At 40.7% G+C, this 16265-nt stretch overlaps 1 protein-coding gene and 1 pseudogene across 1 annotated transcript in view; both read left to right on the forward strand.

Moving 5' to 3' along the window:
* Positions 1–16265, forward strand: part of EMB2763 (ribonuclease II family protein) — a 148799-nt gene that overhangs the window by 91495 nt on the left and 41039 nt on the right. The gene's annotated exons all lie outside the window — the stretch shown is intronic.
* Positions 13808–15540, forward strand: LOC148014682 (uncharacterized; annotated as a pseudogene).

Raw genomic sequence — 16265 nt, forward strand, 5'->3', positions numbered from 1 at the left:
TCCTTAGAAAACAGACATATCATTGATGGAGAGTTTTCCTTTTTCTACTCTCACTTTTAGATCATTGACATGCTTCCCTTTTATAGGACACTTTCATTTTTTCAGTCTTATAGGCATGTTTTTCATCTTTTTCTTGTTCTAGATGAGAAACACACCACCATTGTATGTATTGCTTTGGTCTCATAGGCCACATTGGCCTTTTAGAGACGTTAAAATATACTCTCTCTCTCTCTACTCTTATGCGGAAGCGCTTTCCGAATCCATCAAGCTTCTTCCATGGTCACCAAGAGATGTCGAGATGCTAAGCGAGGTCACGCTCAGAGAGCTCCCCAACACGAGGAAGTGGTCGCCGCTGCTGCTGAGGGAACTCAATACGATACTGAAGCGCAAGTGAAAGTTAACCCCGAACCTATTCAACCGAAGAACCAGCCATCCCACAACAAATCGAGGTTGCGGCCGTAAACCATAATCACGATGGATGGCTGAACAGAGATAATCAGGTTAGTACATAAGAAAAGGATCATGATTAGTTAGAACGAACTTAAACTTATAAAAGCATGTTAGTATTATCAAATGTTTTTTAGGAAGGAACACGAAAATTGTTGAAGGGGATAGATTCTATGCATCGCATACATTGACAACTGTGTTAAAAATGTTTTATGGTTATGATTGCTTTTGGATTTGTGAATGATGAGTTATGGCTCTTACGATTCTGGGCTTGCACAACCGGACGAGTTGTGGATTGTGGTGGTTTGGGACATTGGGATCCCCAACCCAATACTCCCTAATACTCTACGGAGTATGAAAAAACTCACTTGCGGGTGGGGGTTCTACGCTCCCAAGGGAGGTAGGTGTTTTTTTGTTTTTGATCACTCGTGCATCTGAGAGGGCAAGTTGAGTGGGAAGTGCCCTTGTTATGTAGGACAGCTCCGGAGGCTTAGGGAAGCTTAGAGGGGCTCTGAGCTAGTAAATTCCCTGTTGACCGCGGATAGAGTGCAATCACATACAACCCAATCCCAAGGGATTGGAAGGTCCTATCCTAGGATGAAGGGTATCTTTCTCTAGAAAGACGGTTTTGTATCACTCTGCGGAGTGATGGTAAAATAAAGTATTTGATTTTCGAATTGTTTCTTATGTGCTAAAGATCGAGTTTAACGAATCTAGTTTAACGGAGTAATAAAAGGAAGCTGATTTTATATGTCCAAACACTGTGGTAGTATGCTTTGCTAATTCGATCTTGACGATTGGACGCTTGTGGCTGGGTGGACCCGATAAGTCACGTAACTTTCAACACTAGATAGAGCTGATCAAATCGTCACCCTCCCAATATCGGTAGGATTAGTTACTAGGTTTAACACCGTTTTAGGGGGGCTGGAGCTGAGATTTTACCTTACGGGTAGGAGGATCGAGTTACACTCTCCCCTGCCTCTCACTCTCTTTGAACCAAGTGCGGTGTTACCCTTACTCTTGCCTTCAATTGATTACAAAGTGGTTTTTCTTAGGTGGGCGTTAGATTGCTGTTAGGGGTGACTTGTCCATGCTTCCCTTGTGAAATAGAACTGAGATTCCCATGTTCAACTAAGTCCAAGGTTTCCCATGGGAAGACCGAATGGTGATGTGCGTGGATATGAATTTCAGTCGACTATTGGAGGACTCCTCCAGGTTTGTTGGAGGAGACATCTCACACAATGGGCAACTTAGTCTGTTTAGCCTACTCCACTTCAGCCACTTCCCCGAAGATCAGCATCTCAAAAGGCATGGGATACATGGGATGCACTGGCTTTGTCACTGATTGCATTGGCAGTTCAGCGATCTATTATTTCTCACATTTGGTTTGTAACTTCTTCACGAGAAGCTTGGCTGACCTTGGAGCGGATGTTTGTTGGTAAGAATGGGACCGCATCTCTTTCTTAAAGAAAGAGCTTAAGACGCTGAAGATGGATAAGGGTGATTCTATGTAGGATCACCTAAACAAAATTCAGGACTTGTGTGAGTAGCTTATGAATGTTGATGAGTATTACTCAGATGCATAGATGATATCTACTACATTGAATTCATTTCTGCCCTCTTACTTGGCCTTTCATATGGCCTTGAACCTCACCATGAGGATTTTCCACAACCTCTCACTTTTCTTCAGTTGGTCACTTTGCTCTTAGAGGAGGAGCAAACAAGAAGAAACAGTAGTGTGGATGCTATAGCCTTTGAGCAGGCTTTTATGGCACGACAAAAGGGCAAGGACAGCCAAGCAAAAAATGCTCTGCAGAGCTTTGGGATTTTAGGCACTTCACAGGGTAATAAGAAACAAGGGGGTATGCAAGCCAAGAAGAGCAAATGCCATTATTGCAAGAATCCAGGCCGCTGCATCACTGAGTGTAGAAAATGCATAGCCAAGGAGAAGAAAAAGGAGTTAGGGATATCTGTTTTTGATGCTCCTTCCACTGCTGCTGAGTCAGCGTTCTTTGTTGTAGACATGGACTATTGTTTTTATATATGCAGTTATGACTCTTCTTGGATTGATAGAGCATTTAGCTCTACTGAGGATGTTGGCACATGGTTTTTTGACAGTGGTGCTTCTAGGCACATTACATCTCGCAGAGATTTGTTTGCTTTTGTTGGGGTGTCCCCGGTTGGCAAGTTTGCACAATGTGCCAACAATGCATCATACCCTGTTAGAGGTATTGGGGAGATTGTGCTCACAGCCATTGATGGCTCTATTCTCCACCTACAGGATGCTTTGTTTGTGCTAGGTATAAAGAAGAATTTGTTATCTATTTCTTCTTTGGCACGGTGTGGTTTGCAGGTCACCTTTGATGATGATACATGCATGGTTTGAGATAAGGAACGCATGACTTTGGTCTTGACTACCAAATGTGAGAGTGGAGTGGAAACACGACACCCAATGCAATAGACTGAAAAAGTATAAGATGAAAGTACAAGGTACAATCCTTAAACGTTAGGGTTGTAGGAGGGTGTTCACACTCGAAGTGTGTGCAACACAATAAGGGCTTGAAAATGTGTAACATAGGCACCTAAAATAAAGAGAATAAATATGGGGGAAAAAACCTCTCTTACGGAGAGTAAAAAGTGCCCCAGTGTCCTACTGAGATCACCAACACTCCTCTGTGAGCGTAGGCGTGAGTGAAACCCAAGAAACCCCCCTGGAGTGAAGAGTGAACAAAATACAAGGGTCATTGACAACCAAAGGAGATAAAATTTAAAGCATTGTGAAATGCTTCAAATTTGTCACGAGGAAGAGCTTTGGTGAAGATGTCTGCCACATTACTGGTGGTAGGACAATAGATAAGGCTCATATCTCTAGCATGTAGCCTCTCTTTGACAAAGTGATAATGGATCTCAATGTGTTTCGTGCATGCATGAAACATTGGGTTCCGTGCCACTACAATGACACTCTGGCTGTTAGTGAACAAAGAAGTAGGCTTCGCGGACAGATACATCCAGATCAGCTAGCAAGCGTCTAAGCCATACACATTCAAGTATGGTAGTGAAAGCTGCCTTGTATTCAGCTTCACATGATGATGTGGCAATAGTGGACTGTTTCTTGCTAAGCCAAGATATGCAAGATGAGTCAAGAAAGAAACAATTGCCACTAGTGGAGTGATGTGAATCATAATCACCAACCCAATCAGGATCATTGTAAGCATGTAAGTGCAGTGGTCCTCCCTTCGCATAAAGCAGTCCAAGAGATCTAGTACCTTGCAAGTAACGAAAACACGCTTGATAGCTTGCCAATGTGACATGCGTGGTCGATATATATATCTGCTTAGGGCTGAAACTTCAAACTGTATGTCCGGTCTAGTGTTGCATAGGTAGATAAGGCATCCAACTGCTGGAGCATATGTGTGTATATCAAACAAGTCACTATCATCATGCAATGATAGCTTTAGTCCAGGTTTCATTGGTGTATAGACTGGCTTGCAGTCCTCTAAGCCAAACCTTTCAAGGAGTTTACTAATGTATCTTGACTGTGATAAACCGATACCTCTAGCATCATGTATGAACTGAATGCCCAAGTAATAGTGCAAAGACCCCAAGTTTGACATCTCAAAATTTTACTGCAAATTTTGTTTAAATGCTAAAGTCCGATCAGCATGTGTCCCTGTAAGCAAAAGGTCATCAACATATAGACAAATGATCAGCATGGATCCCCTCTCTTTACATATGTTGTCGCAGCGTGTGTAGGGTTGAAGGTCACCACAGGGGTTTGGCAAGAAAACTGGACAATATAGATGGAGATGTGTCTTTAAGAGATAAGTAGATTATAGTGAATGTTTAAAGGCTTAAGAGGTACTTCACGGTCAATCACAGGGGTTTGAGAGAAAAGAATGTAAGGGGGTTCAAGAGCTTAGACTCCGGAGATGATAGAGATAAGAGAAGGGTTGAAGGTTTCAAGCCAAGTTCTTGAAGACGTTAATAGAGCTTTCAACTACATGTTCTTAGTAAAGATCATAAGAGTATTATCTCAAATCAAGCTTGTTTTCTTGACTCTAAGAGCAATCACAAATTATAAAATCAAGTACAATATGTTGTCATGTATCATAAACAACTTTACATCCCATCATTCATACATGATGCCATAGCATGAATCAACTTTGCATGATTACATTCAATGTAGGCTATTAGGGATAAAAGCTTATGAGTTACAAGGCTTGTAGGGCAAAGAGACTTGCTTTAAGAGAGCTTCAAATTGAGTTCCTGATAAGGATAAGTTACCAGAGCCAAGAAATAAGAGAAAAAACTCCTTTTAATTCAACTCAAAGCATCTAAACATTGCCTTGCCATAGGGACACATAATACTTGCATATTTTGACAAGATATCTTCTGTAGAGTAAGAAATGAATTAAAAGAATACTGTTGTAGCTAGTTCTTTGAAGATATCAGCCCCAAATCAGCCCAAATATCTTCTGGAATTCACCTCTGATGATAGCATAAAATTCCCCTAACATGGTGTCAAAGCGTTTGGTGTCGAAAGTCCACCACGGGGATAAGAGACAGCAGGGTGAAGGTAGATTCATGGAGAGGAGTAGACGGAAGAGAAGGGGTTCGAAGAAATTGAAGACGTAGAAGAATACTCCCAAAAAGAATTAGAAAATGTAGAAGAATACTGACAGAGATGAAGCATGTCAGTTTCTTTCAGCATTATGAGAAGATGTAACTCTAATAGACAAAAACGTGTATAAAATAATACATTTCTCTATGTTGTTCAGATCGCCAATCTGATGCCTCTATTGGCTCCGAAAGGGTGGTAAAATACCAGGACACCTGCCAATAATTCTGCTAGATCACTCCTTATTCATCTTCCACTTCGAAGTGCTATTCACTGCTTGAAAACAGCGATTACGCGTCACATGATTTCACCAATTTCTATTTTTACATAAAATCCTCTCAAATTGGCTGAAAGCTACATACTTTCTTTTACATGTCATCCTAATCTAGAATTTGTCTATAGTTTTATGGATTTTTACAAGAGATAATATCTAAAATATAAAAAATAGGCTAAAATCTAATATTTTTGAACCATGGACACTAACATTAATGTCTAAAATGGCATTGGCTCTCTAAATCAATAAGAAAGCCACACTCTAGATTTTTTTTACACGGTGTAGGCGTAGCGGCACGACATCCACTCCCTCCTAACCTGCACATCCTCTGGCATGTGCCAAAGTCTTACAGATCTGGGGTGTTAGAAGAAGTATCTTCTGCCATGTCAATGTTTTCATCTTCTTCCTCTTCTTCTTCCTCTATGTCTTTATGCACTTGAATTATATTCAAGTCTTTTAACTCATATGTTGAACTTTCTCTTCGTTTGAAGATCTTGATTCTTTTTCCAGCTACGGGTATCTTTATGCTAGTTATATCCAATTCAGCCAATGAATATGTGGCATTGTCATGAACGACCTTTACCACATACGGGCCAAACCAACGCTTTACCATCTTCCTAGAAGCACTATATTGATTGTGTAGGTCATAGACAAGCACCTAGTCATTTTCTTGAATTGCTTTTGGCCGAAGTTGATGTCCCTTATCAAATCTTCTTTTGTTCTTTAGTCTTACTGTCTTTAGCTTCTGAATAGCTGCTTAAACATCTTCAGGCCTTCTTTCTAGCTGCCATATGCGTAGAGTCAGCAACTCTTCTCAAGTGATGCCTTCCTCCCAAGGTAGAAGACTCCATGTGAGAATAGATTCTTCAATTGGCATAATTGGTTATTGTCCATGCATAAGTTCAGCTGGCATATAGCCAGTCAGTGTACTGTGAGTAGTCCGGTTAGCCCATAATGCAAAATGTAGCATTTTAGGCCATTTTTTGATATTTCCTCTACAAGACTTTGCTAGAGCCTTGAGAATAGGCTGGTGCCCTCTCTCACTTTTTCCATTGCCTTCAGGGTTGTAGGCTGATGTTAAAGCCAACTTAATATCCAATTGAGCAAAGAAGTTGTGTGCCTCATCAGCATCCAACTCTCCTCTATCTGCAGTTACTTTACCTACACAACCATATCTACAAAATACTTCTTCAAGCAAAAAACGACAAACAGCTTGAGTTATCTTGGTTGTTAAGGCTTTACTTTCAATTTGATTTGTTAGATCCTCTCTTGCAAGCACTAAATAACGCATATTCCATATTCTTGTAGGCATAGTTACAAGATCAATAACCCATCTATAATGTATAGACAAGGGATAAGTTGGTTGTAACCCATCTCGATGCTTGACCATAGAATATATCTGACACATATAACAGGTTTTAATAAAATGTGCTATATCGCAATACATGTTTTGTCACCAATATTTTTCTTTGACTTTACTAAAGGTTCCCCTTATGCCTCTATAGCCAGCCCATAGGCTTTCATGAAATTCCTTCATTACATGTTGTTGCAATCTTTTGTTACCTAAAACTCGGACAAACGCTCCTTTCTTCTTCTTTGTGTGCTTCCATAGATGCCCTTCTTTAAGAAAAAAGCCATAAGCTTTCCTCTTAATATGCTTGAACTCTTCATCAGTCCAAGACTCCTCCTTCATTGTGCTCAAATATTGGCCAATCTTCAGCCAATCTTCTTCAAGAAAATGAACTAGAACTTGAGCAATGCAATGAGCATGCTGGCTTCTAGTTGACCACCCTTCTTCCATAGATAAATCTTTGATCTTTGTTGCTATATGTTGATTTACAGTAGTACCTTTTCCTGTTCTTACTGTATTTAATGCTATACCATTAAAAAGATCACCTTCACTTGCAAGATTCAGCTTTGGGTTTGTATATGCAATAATTGAAAATGTACTTTCAGCAGCCATGGAATGAAATTCAGCAAGTATAGATTCTTCAACTTCATCTTCTTCCATATCATTGTCATATCTTGCACGTGATAGCATGCCAACAACTGGATTCGTCTTTCTTGCACGTGCAAAATAAATATATTAAAAAATTATATGCTTTAATTCGGGGTTGAGAGATTTAATATATGCAATCCATCTTAGCATAGCAATGTAGGGTGTAGAGCAGTTGGAAATCATGCCCAAGAGTGGAAGACAACCAGTTTCTACCACTATGGAAGCACCTATAAAGTATTCATGATCACACTTTAATGCTGTTACAACTCCCCACAATTCCCTTTTTACTTGGGCATACCTTCTTTGACGTTCATTGAGAACCTTTGCTCCAAAACGAATTGCATACCTGTTACCTTCAAGGTCTTCTTGGCCAACAACCCATCCTATCTCAATGGGACTTGTATCCACAGTAAGGATGATGGGTTGACCATTTGAATAATCAGCCCTTTTGAGAGTGGGGGTTGAGATTAACAACTTCTTTAGTTTGCGTATAGTGAGAGTATGCTCTTCCCCCTAAGAGAATCTTTGGCCTTTTTTTAATAATTGATAAAGATTTTTGGCTACATGAGCAAAATGTGGTATCCATATGAGATAGAATACACATGTGCCAAGAAATCTTCTCACCTCTAAAATATTTGTGCATTTTTCTTATATTCTGTTGATGACATCTATCTTGATTGGTGAAGGTTTACGTCCGTAGGAGCCACACAGATGTCCGACCACTAGGACTTCTTCTACTCCAAAAATTGACTTAGCTTCAGAAAAAGTAAGATGTACCTTTTCTAGCCTTGTCAAAATCCTGTCACAATCATGAATATGGTTAACTACAAATGTCCTGCAGCCATCTTCGTCAAGCTCCTCATTCTTTTCATTGACTTCACATCCTTTGATAGGTACATCATCAAGAAATGGAAGAGTAAGTTGTGGAATAAAGTCCCTTAAGACTTTGTGCATGGCATTCATCATATGGGCTACGGAGTTTGTTGCACCTTGTGGTAGAGTGCACATGCGGACCAATCCAAGAGGTGTCTTCATTGTGGTAATGTCTCAGCTTTCTAATGAAAGCTGAAATTGGTCATATCCTGAATATAGGTTGCCTATAGAATAAATTGCTCTATCTGCAAAAGCTTTAACAAACTCGTCAACAATTGGACCCGAACCAATATTTTGGATTGTGATACGATTAACGGGCTGTAGATCTTGGATGAATCATAAAGATCCATTTTTCTTGGGTACGTTAAATCATCAATTTGAGTAAGGTGTTGAGGAAGGTTCTAAAATCTTCATTCTGATCTTCTCATTTAGAAGTTCCAATAATTTGGGCAAATGCACCCTTGGAACGGGAATGGGCTTGAGGTTCCAAGGCACATGTGGGACCGTAAAAATGACCATAGGAGCCACAATGTTTGGATCCACATAACCTATTTTACTTGGTTGAAATGCAAAAGCTTTTCCATGTTTCATTAGCATTTGTATAAAAGAGTGTTTTTCAGTCGGCGAAAGGAAAGAAATTTCACCTATTTTGAGCTCTTTTATACTTTCAGATGTGAACTTGTGACCAATGTTGGAAGGGTCACGAAGACTTGGCTGATGTATTGCCCTATTAGCCAGCCCTTCATTTTCAGGAGGCAGTGGGACTACCACAGGCTTGACTTTCTTATCCACCATCTTGTATTTTGTCTCCACTTGCGCTTCAGCGTTGTTGAGTAAACCAATGTCTTCCTGCTCAACAAATTCTTGAATTGTTTGATAAAAATCCAATGTACATACTTCTATGGATTGATTTTCAGCCTGATTTTCTGTATGAGCAGCTGCATATATTTTAGCCAATGTGTCAGTAGTAATCAGTCCAAAAAAAATGTGCGAAATATCTTTATTTTCAGCCATCATGTCATAAGTTTTCAGCTCCCTTTTTACATGACATAAATATTTTCTTTCAGCTTTAGTCATGGTTGGAAGAGACTTATCACAGCCCATACTATGGGCTGTACATACATACATATTTCCTAGAGAGACAGTTTCTGTAGCATAAGGAGGTTCAATATTTTTACATGACGCACTGCTATAGCCTCCTTTTATAGCGGTGCAAGAAAATCCTTGAATTCTCGGACATTAGGAGGCATAGGATAATCACGCAATCGATCTCTGTTTCGATGATGGTTAACACACACAGTAAGAAATTGGACAACTTGTTCATTATCCTTGCTTCGGATTCGAGCATAGGAAGAACCATCATTAAGAGCTTTTGTTTTCAAGCGAGCTTTAGAAATGTAAGGTTGCCCAAGAATGATAGGGTAACTACAAGAGTCTTGAACAAAAAAGTGAAAATTGTCTTTTATGTTTCCAATAGTTACATGTACATTAGGATATGCAGTATATAACTTTCCAGAAGAGTTGTTTGCAACTCTCATTTGCCAACTTGGATCAACATCTATGGGCCATCCGTCACTTTCTATGAGACTCCTTGCCATGACGTTTATCTCCGAGCCATGGTCTAAGAGTACAATACATGGTGTTTCTTTTTCTTCAATTTTGACAACTATCTCCGTTGTTGCTTTTACCTAATGCGTACGGGAGTAGTGACTGCTTGGAATGAACCGAGCCTCTTCCTTATGCATGTGCTGTAGATGGCCTTCTTTTTGAGAGGTGGGCTGCCTAACTGGTTTGGACCAGCCGACCATTACATTTTTAGCTTTCACTTCTTTAATTTTTGCATTCATACTTTCTTTATCTTCAGCTTCAATTGCTGCAATTAATTCTTTGACTGCTTCAAGATGAATTCCTTGTGAAGTCAGCTTCTCTTCATCGTGCACAAAAACTCGAAGAACTTATAAAAAAGCATGCACTGTTTCTTTAGCTTCGTCATCAACTTATTGTTTTTTCCTTTTGATTACATTAATAATTACATCATGGAATTTATGTTTGGCAATTCCAAGAATTTCGCCTAAGGTGAATTCAATTTTACTTCCTGGAATTCGTTTTTCTAGGACTTGTTTGAGATCAGTTGCAGATTTTATGTCAGACTACAATTTGTTTCTTGGCTGCTTGCCTTTCTTCTTTTCTTTGGTCTTCTTTGTTTGTGGTGTATCTTCCATCTCTTGATCTAGGGTTATATTTTCAACAAGCTTTGGTTGTTCAAGTGTTCTTCTAGTTATTTGTTTTGGAGGGCCCAAAGAGGAGGCCCTAGTTCATCTTCTCTTCTTCTCTTTTTTTCAATCAAAACTTGTTTATGATTGACGCCAGGCAAATGTGCAAAGGTGAAAAAAGAATCTACCGGTTCTTTCCAACCAGTTATTTCTTGAATGCACTGACTGGCGTTAGCCAAATCTTCTTTGGTTGCTTTACTACGTTCCATTTGATCTAGTACCTTCATCCATACTTTAGATTGCACATTAGCTTTACATGCTTTCAAATTTGATTTAGGTGGTTCAATTTGCAGTCCATAGGTAGTTGCATCAATTGCAGTATAGGCATTCTTTACAACTAAATCTTCTAATCTTTTCTTCATTCCACCATTGTCAAAATTTAGCTCCAGTGGAAGACCAGTTTCAGCTGCATGAAATTTTCCGTCTTTCCAAAAGACGAGCTTCTGTGCTTCAGCCTCACGGAAGGCAAAACACTCCCTCTTGTCATGTTGTTGGTTGTTATACCAAATATAGCGCCTCTTAAAGCCTTCTCTTATGGATCTTTGAGTTGATGATCGTCCTCGTTCTTCAACTTTGACATCCAGCTTCTCCACCTTGGAACCAATTTCTATAAGATTCATATGAAGGTCACGCATGCTTTTAATGAGTTCATCCATGATATCATTTTTAGAAGGAACAGAAGAAGAGAGAGTTGGTTAATTAGTCAAAGAAATAGGGGATTTTAAAGGTGGAACAAGCTCCATCAATGGAGTTGTTGAAGTTAAAGTAGAGCCCAATCTTAGTTGCATTTGATCTCTTCGAGCAATCATGTTTACTGCATCAGTAACATCTGTCCATGCAGCCTTGACTCCTGATTTGGAGGTAGGATCTTCTAGGCGATCAGCAAGCTTCTCTTGCAGAATGGGATCTGCAGCCTTAAGGAATAATTAAATCTTTTGACCTTCCATACTTTGTTGGTCTTTATCATCAAGTTGTCCAAATTTACTTTCAAACTCATGGTATAAAGCTGTTGCAGCTAAACCTTTGTTGGGTTTCTTAACCCAATTAGTGAATCTTTTCTTCGTTATTAGGCCAGAGTCTTCTAAGAATATATCTTTGCGTAGGGCTTTTTTGAATGCAGCCCAATCCACATCTTGCTGAAAAAGACCATGGATTCTTTCTTGAAGACCATGCTTGGCTAGTCTGGCAAAATAGCTACTCCATGCATGTTGCGGTACACCAAAGAAGAGCATTTTCTCAACATACAAGCGAATAAAAACAAAGACATTTTGACCATTAAATTGTTTTAATTCCCGCCCAACTTCCTCAAGGGCCTTGATAGTTGCGGAATCAATCTTCTCTTCATCTTGCCTTCGTTGTTGTTGTTGTAATATTTGGATTTGTTGTTGCTGAGTCAGCTGCAGTATGCGCACCAAATGGTTGTAGAGTATCTCCTGAAGAATCCCCCATCTTGGAGTTCTCTTACACCGACCTTCATGTCGGGTTTACCAGTGTCGCAGCACGTAGGGTTAAAGGTCACCACAGGGGTTTGGTAAGAAAACTGGACAAGATAGATGGGGATGTGTCTTCAAGAGATAAGTAGATTACAGTCACAGTTGTCTCCGTACGTGGTATGAAATAGTCTGTACGGTACGATCCATACGGTACAATTTCATACGATAAAATTGGCCTCTTTCGACCACCTGGTTTGCGCGCGCTCTTTCCGCGTTCCCTACGTCCCCACATCTTGCGTTTCGCGCTTTTCTTGCACTTTGCGCTTTTTGGGGGGGTGGGAAGCCTTGGATACCTCACCCCACCCCCCTTTTCTAAATTCCAACCATCATCCATGCAAAACTTAATGCTCCTCTTTGGATTCCTTTTAGGCTCCAGCTTGCAGCCCTCTTTTTAGACTTTGGATTCCTTTTCTCTTTAGACTTTGACTGTTTGAACTTTGAACTTTAACCCTTCTCTCATCTATAAAATGTGCTCCTCTCCTCCATGCTTCCACACCAATTTAGCAAGCACTTACAAGTTACCATTCTCATCTTTCTCTTTCCCGCACCCTATTGAAGCATTTGCCATTCTCAAAGAGTCAAATCTCATCTCCCATCCCCTCTATCCTATACCCTATCAAAGCATTTGTCATTCTCATCTCCCATTCCCTCTCTCTCAGTCTTTCTCTTTCAAATTTACCCCAACCCTCAGGCCTCTCGAGTCTCCCTCCCTATCAACTTTCAAGACTCAAGTTTCAAGTTTCAAGAGTCTCTCTCTCTCTCTCTCTCTCTCTCTCTCTCTCGGGCCTCTTTATTTGTCATCGGCCCCATGACTCGTGAGAAGCATGAGGCCTTCAATTTGTATGCGATCCATGTGGAGAGGGACACAAAGAAGTCCAACTCCCACCATTGGACATGCAAGTATTGCGGGAAGCGCTATATAAGTGGTGCAACTCGGCTTCTCCAATATCTTTCCAAGACGGGGGGGGCAAGTTGCTCCATGCAAGGAGATCCCTCCAAACATTACGGAGGAGATTCTCGCCAAGATGAGAGGGGGATCCACAAGACGAGGAGGAAGTGGCTTATTGGCACCAACTCCTATGTCTACTAACGAGGAAGCATCCAATGTGGGTGTATCTTCAACCGATGCGGGAGAGGCCTCTACCATTGGTGGTGGGGGCTTCACATCCGCATCCGGCTCCAATAAAAGACAAAGAGTGGAGGCTCATGCGATGCCGGAGAGACAATCGTCTCTCTCTCAAGCACCCGGTCATGTGCGTGGATTGGTTGCCTTTCTTAGAGAAAGGCAACAACTTGCAGACATTGAAATTGCACGCACGGTGATTGAGTGCAATCTTGCATTCGATGTTCTAAATCAAGAGCAATGGAAGAAGATGGTAAAAGCCATAGTCAATGTGGGTCCATGTGAAGGATGGACCGGTGTCACATACAACGACATGAGGATGAGAAAGATTGATGAAAAGAAGGAGAGGATTGATAGAGCCCTCGATCCTATTCGAGCTGCATGGATAAAATATGGTTGCTCCATTCTCACCGACGGATGGAGTGATTGTAAGAAACGGGGCATCATCAACATACTCGTCTCATGTCCACTTGACACTTACTTTTTGCGGGCCGTAGATACCGGCAAGAGGGGGAGAAAAACGACGGGCGCATTCATCTACCGTCACATTCGACAAGCTATCATTGAGATATACATTGCAATTTGCGTTTTAAATTTGTTTCACTTTCTTTCATTATGATAATATCATGATTCATAATTGAAATTTGATTTATACATAACTTGTAATTTGTAAATTGTGGTTGTAGGTGGGCCCCTCAAATGTAGTGCAAGTTGTTACTGACAATGCATCCAATTGTCGGCGTATGGGCTGTTTGCTTGAGGCCGATTTTTCTACCATTGTGTGGACTCCACGTGCAAGTCATTGTTTGGACTTGCTCATGGAGGACATTGGGAAGCTCAAGTGGGTGAAGAGGGTGGTTTGCAAAGCTACATCAATTGTCACATTCTTCACGGTAAAGGTAAAGGTGCTTGCGATGTATTGTAAGCATAGCACACTTGAGTTGAAGAAGCCTTCTTCAACTCGCTTTGCTTACATGTGGTTATTGTTGGAGCGTCTTTATGAGGTGCGGTCCGCCTTGCGCTAGACAGTGGTGTCCACTCTATGGAATGAGTGGGATGAGCATGAGATAGAGGAGGCCAAAGCCATGCAATGCTTGTGCCTTAATGAGCAATTTTGGTAAAAAGTCCGTGCCATTGTCATTGTCGTGACTCCCTTTTATAGGGTGTTACATATGAGTGATTGCGAGGGGTCCACCATGGGCCTTCTCGATTACTTCTTTAGAGCGGCATTGGCGGAGGCACGTGCTTGTACAGTGATCACAAAGACATAGCGTGCACATGTTTTAGAGATGGCAGAGAGGAGATGGGCGTGGATGCATAAGCCCATCCATGGTTTTGCTGCATTGGTACATCCAGCCTACAAGTCACCGACGGTCATGGATGATAGAGAGTTCCGTTCAGACCAGCTTGCTTATTTGACTCGTGTGGTCCCTGTTGATGACCACAATGCAGTGCTAGAGGAGCTAGGATGTTGTGCAGATCGGAGAGGGTATGTGGCTTTTGCTTCTCCCACTTGTTGGAGGAGAGAGTCACTTGTGAAGCCTTTATTTTGGTGGCAAAACTTTGGATACGCACTGGAGATCCTTTAGCCCTTAGCCATGAGAATCCTTGCCCAGGATTGCTCTTCGGGTGTATGTGAGAGAAATTGGAGTGCCTATTCTCTCATTCACACAAAGATTCGTAATCGTCTTAGCACATGACAGTTAGAGCGGCTAGTCTATTGCCGCACTAACTTATGCATGATGAGGGCTATGATGAGCACGGATAGTCCGAAGCAGGTAAAGTTTAAACACTTAACCATAACATTTAAAATTTGTTGTTTTAACTTTTAAACTTTGAACTTTGAAGTTTAAACTTTATACTTTACAATTTAGACTTTAGCATTTAGTATTTACAATGAATCATGATCAATCTTACTGCATCACTGCATTATGTAGGTGAATGCTGATATATTTAAGTTGACGGGTGACACTCTTCCAAGTGTACATAAGGAGGTGGACGAGGAGGAGGAGATGATTTTTGGAGAGCTCTATAGAGAGCTTATAGCAGCAGATACTCGTGACACTTGCAGTCAGCGTGCTTGTGGGCGAGGAGTTCGAGCAGGTGGTAGCAAGGGCATGGTCATTCGATGCCCTCCATCATCAAGGAGGGGTGGTTTGAGTGGCTTGCAGACATATATAAGGCAGGGCTCTAGTAGCTCATATCGTGTGCCTCATGATGACATCCCCCCCTTGCCTACACAGCCGCTACCTAGGGAGCCATCATTTGACGATGATGGTATCCTCATCAGTGAGGATGAGTATGAGTCTGTCTCATTATCAGATGCCGAGGAGTTATCTTTAGGTTCTCTTGATGAGCACTCAGATGGTTTTGATGATGATGATGATGATGATGATAGTGATGTCTCATCATAGATTCATCATTCATATGACATGTCACATAGGCCTTTTTTTTGTATCAGATATACTAGACTGTAGTTGTATCGCATGTTTTACGTAGCCCATGCGACCGTGATGGTCACCCTCATGTATTCATCTTATTCTATAATGAAATGGCTATTTCCACTTTAAACATGTATTCTATAATCTATCATTTAATGATTTATGGTTTTTGTTATTTAAAAAATCATATTAATTTTTTTTTTCGTACTAATATCGTACCGTACCTTATAAAATCATAAGGTACCAATTAGTACTGTATTTTATCGTATCATACCATATCGTACCTTTCGTACCTGACAACTATGATTATAGTGAATGTTTAAAGGTTCAAGAGGTACTTCACGGTCAATCACAGGGGTTTGAGAGAAAAGAATGTAAGGGGGTTTAAGAGCTTAGACTCCGGAGATGATAGAGATAAGAGAAGGGTTGAAGGTTTCAAGCCAAGTCCTTGAAGATGTTAATAGAGCTTCCAACTACATGTTCTTAGCAAAGATCATAAGAGTATTATCTCAAATCAAGCTTGTTTTCTTGACTGTAAGAGCAATCATAAATTATAAAATCAAGTACAGTATGCTGTCATGTATCATAAACAACTTTGCATCCCATCATTCATACATGATGCCATAGCATAAATCAACTTTGCATGATTACATTCAATGTAGACTGTTTAGGAACAAAAGCTTATGAGTCAATTACAAGGCTTGTAAGGCGAAGAGACTTGCTT

This window comes from Lygodium microphyllum, chromosome 25 (genome assembly GCF_053477565.2).
Source record: "Lygodium microphyllum isolate KBCC chromosome 25, Lygodium_microphyllum_v1.1.10, whole genome shotgun sequence".
NCBI classification, from domain to species: Eukaryota; Viridiplantae; Streptophyta; class Polypodiopsida; order Schizaeales; family Lygodiaceae; genus Lygodium; species Lygodium microphyllum.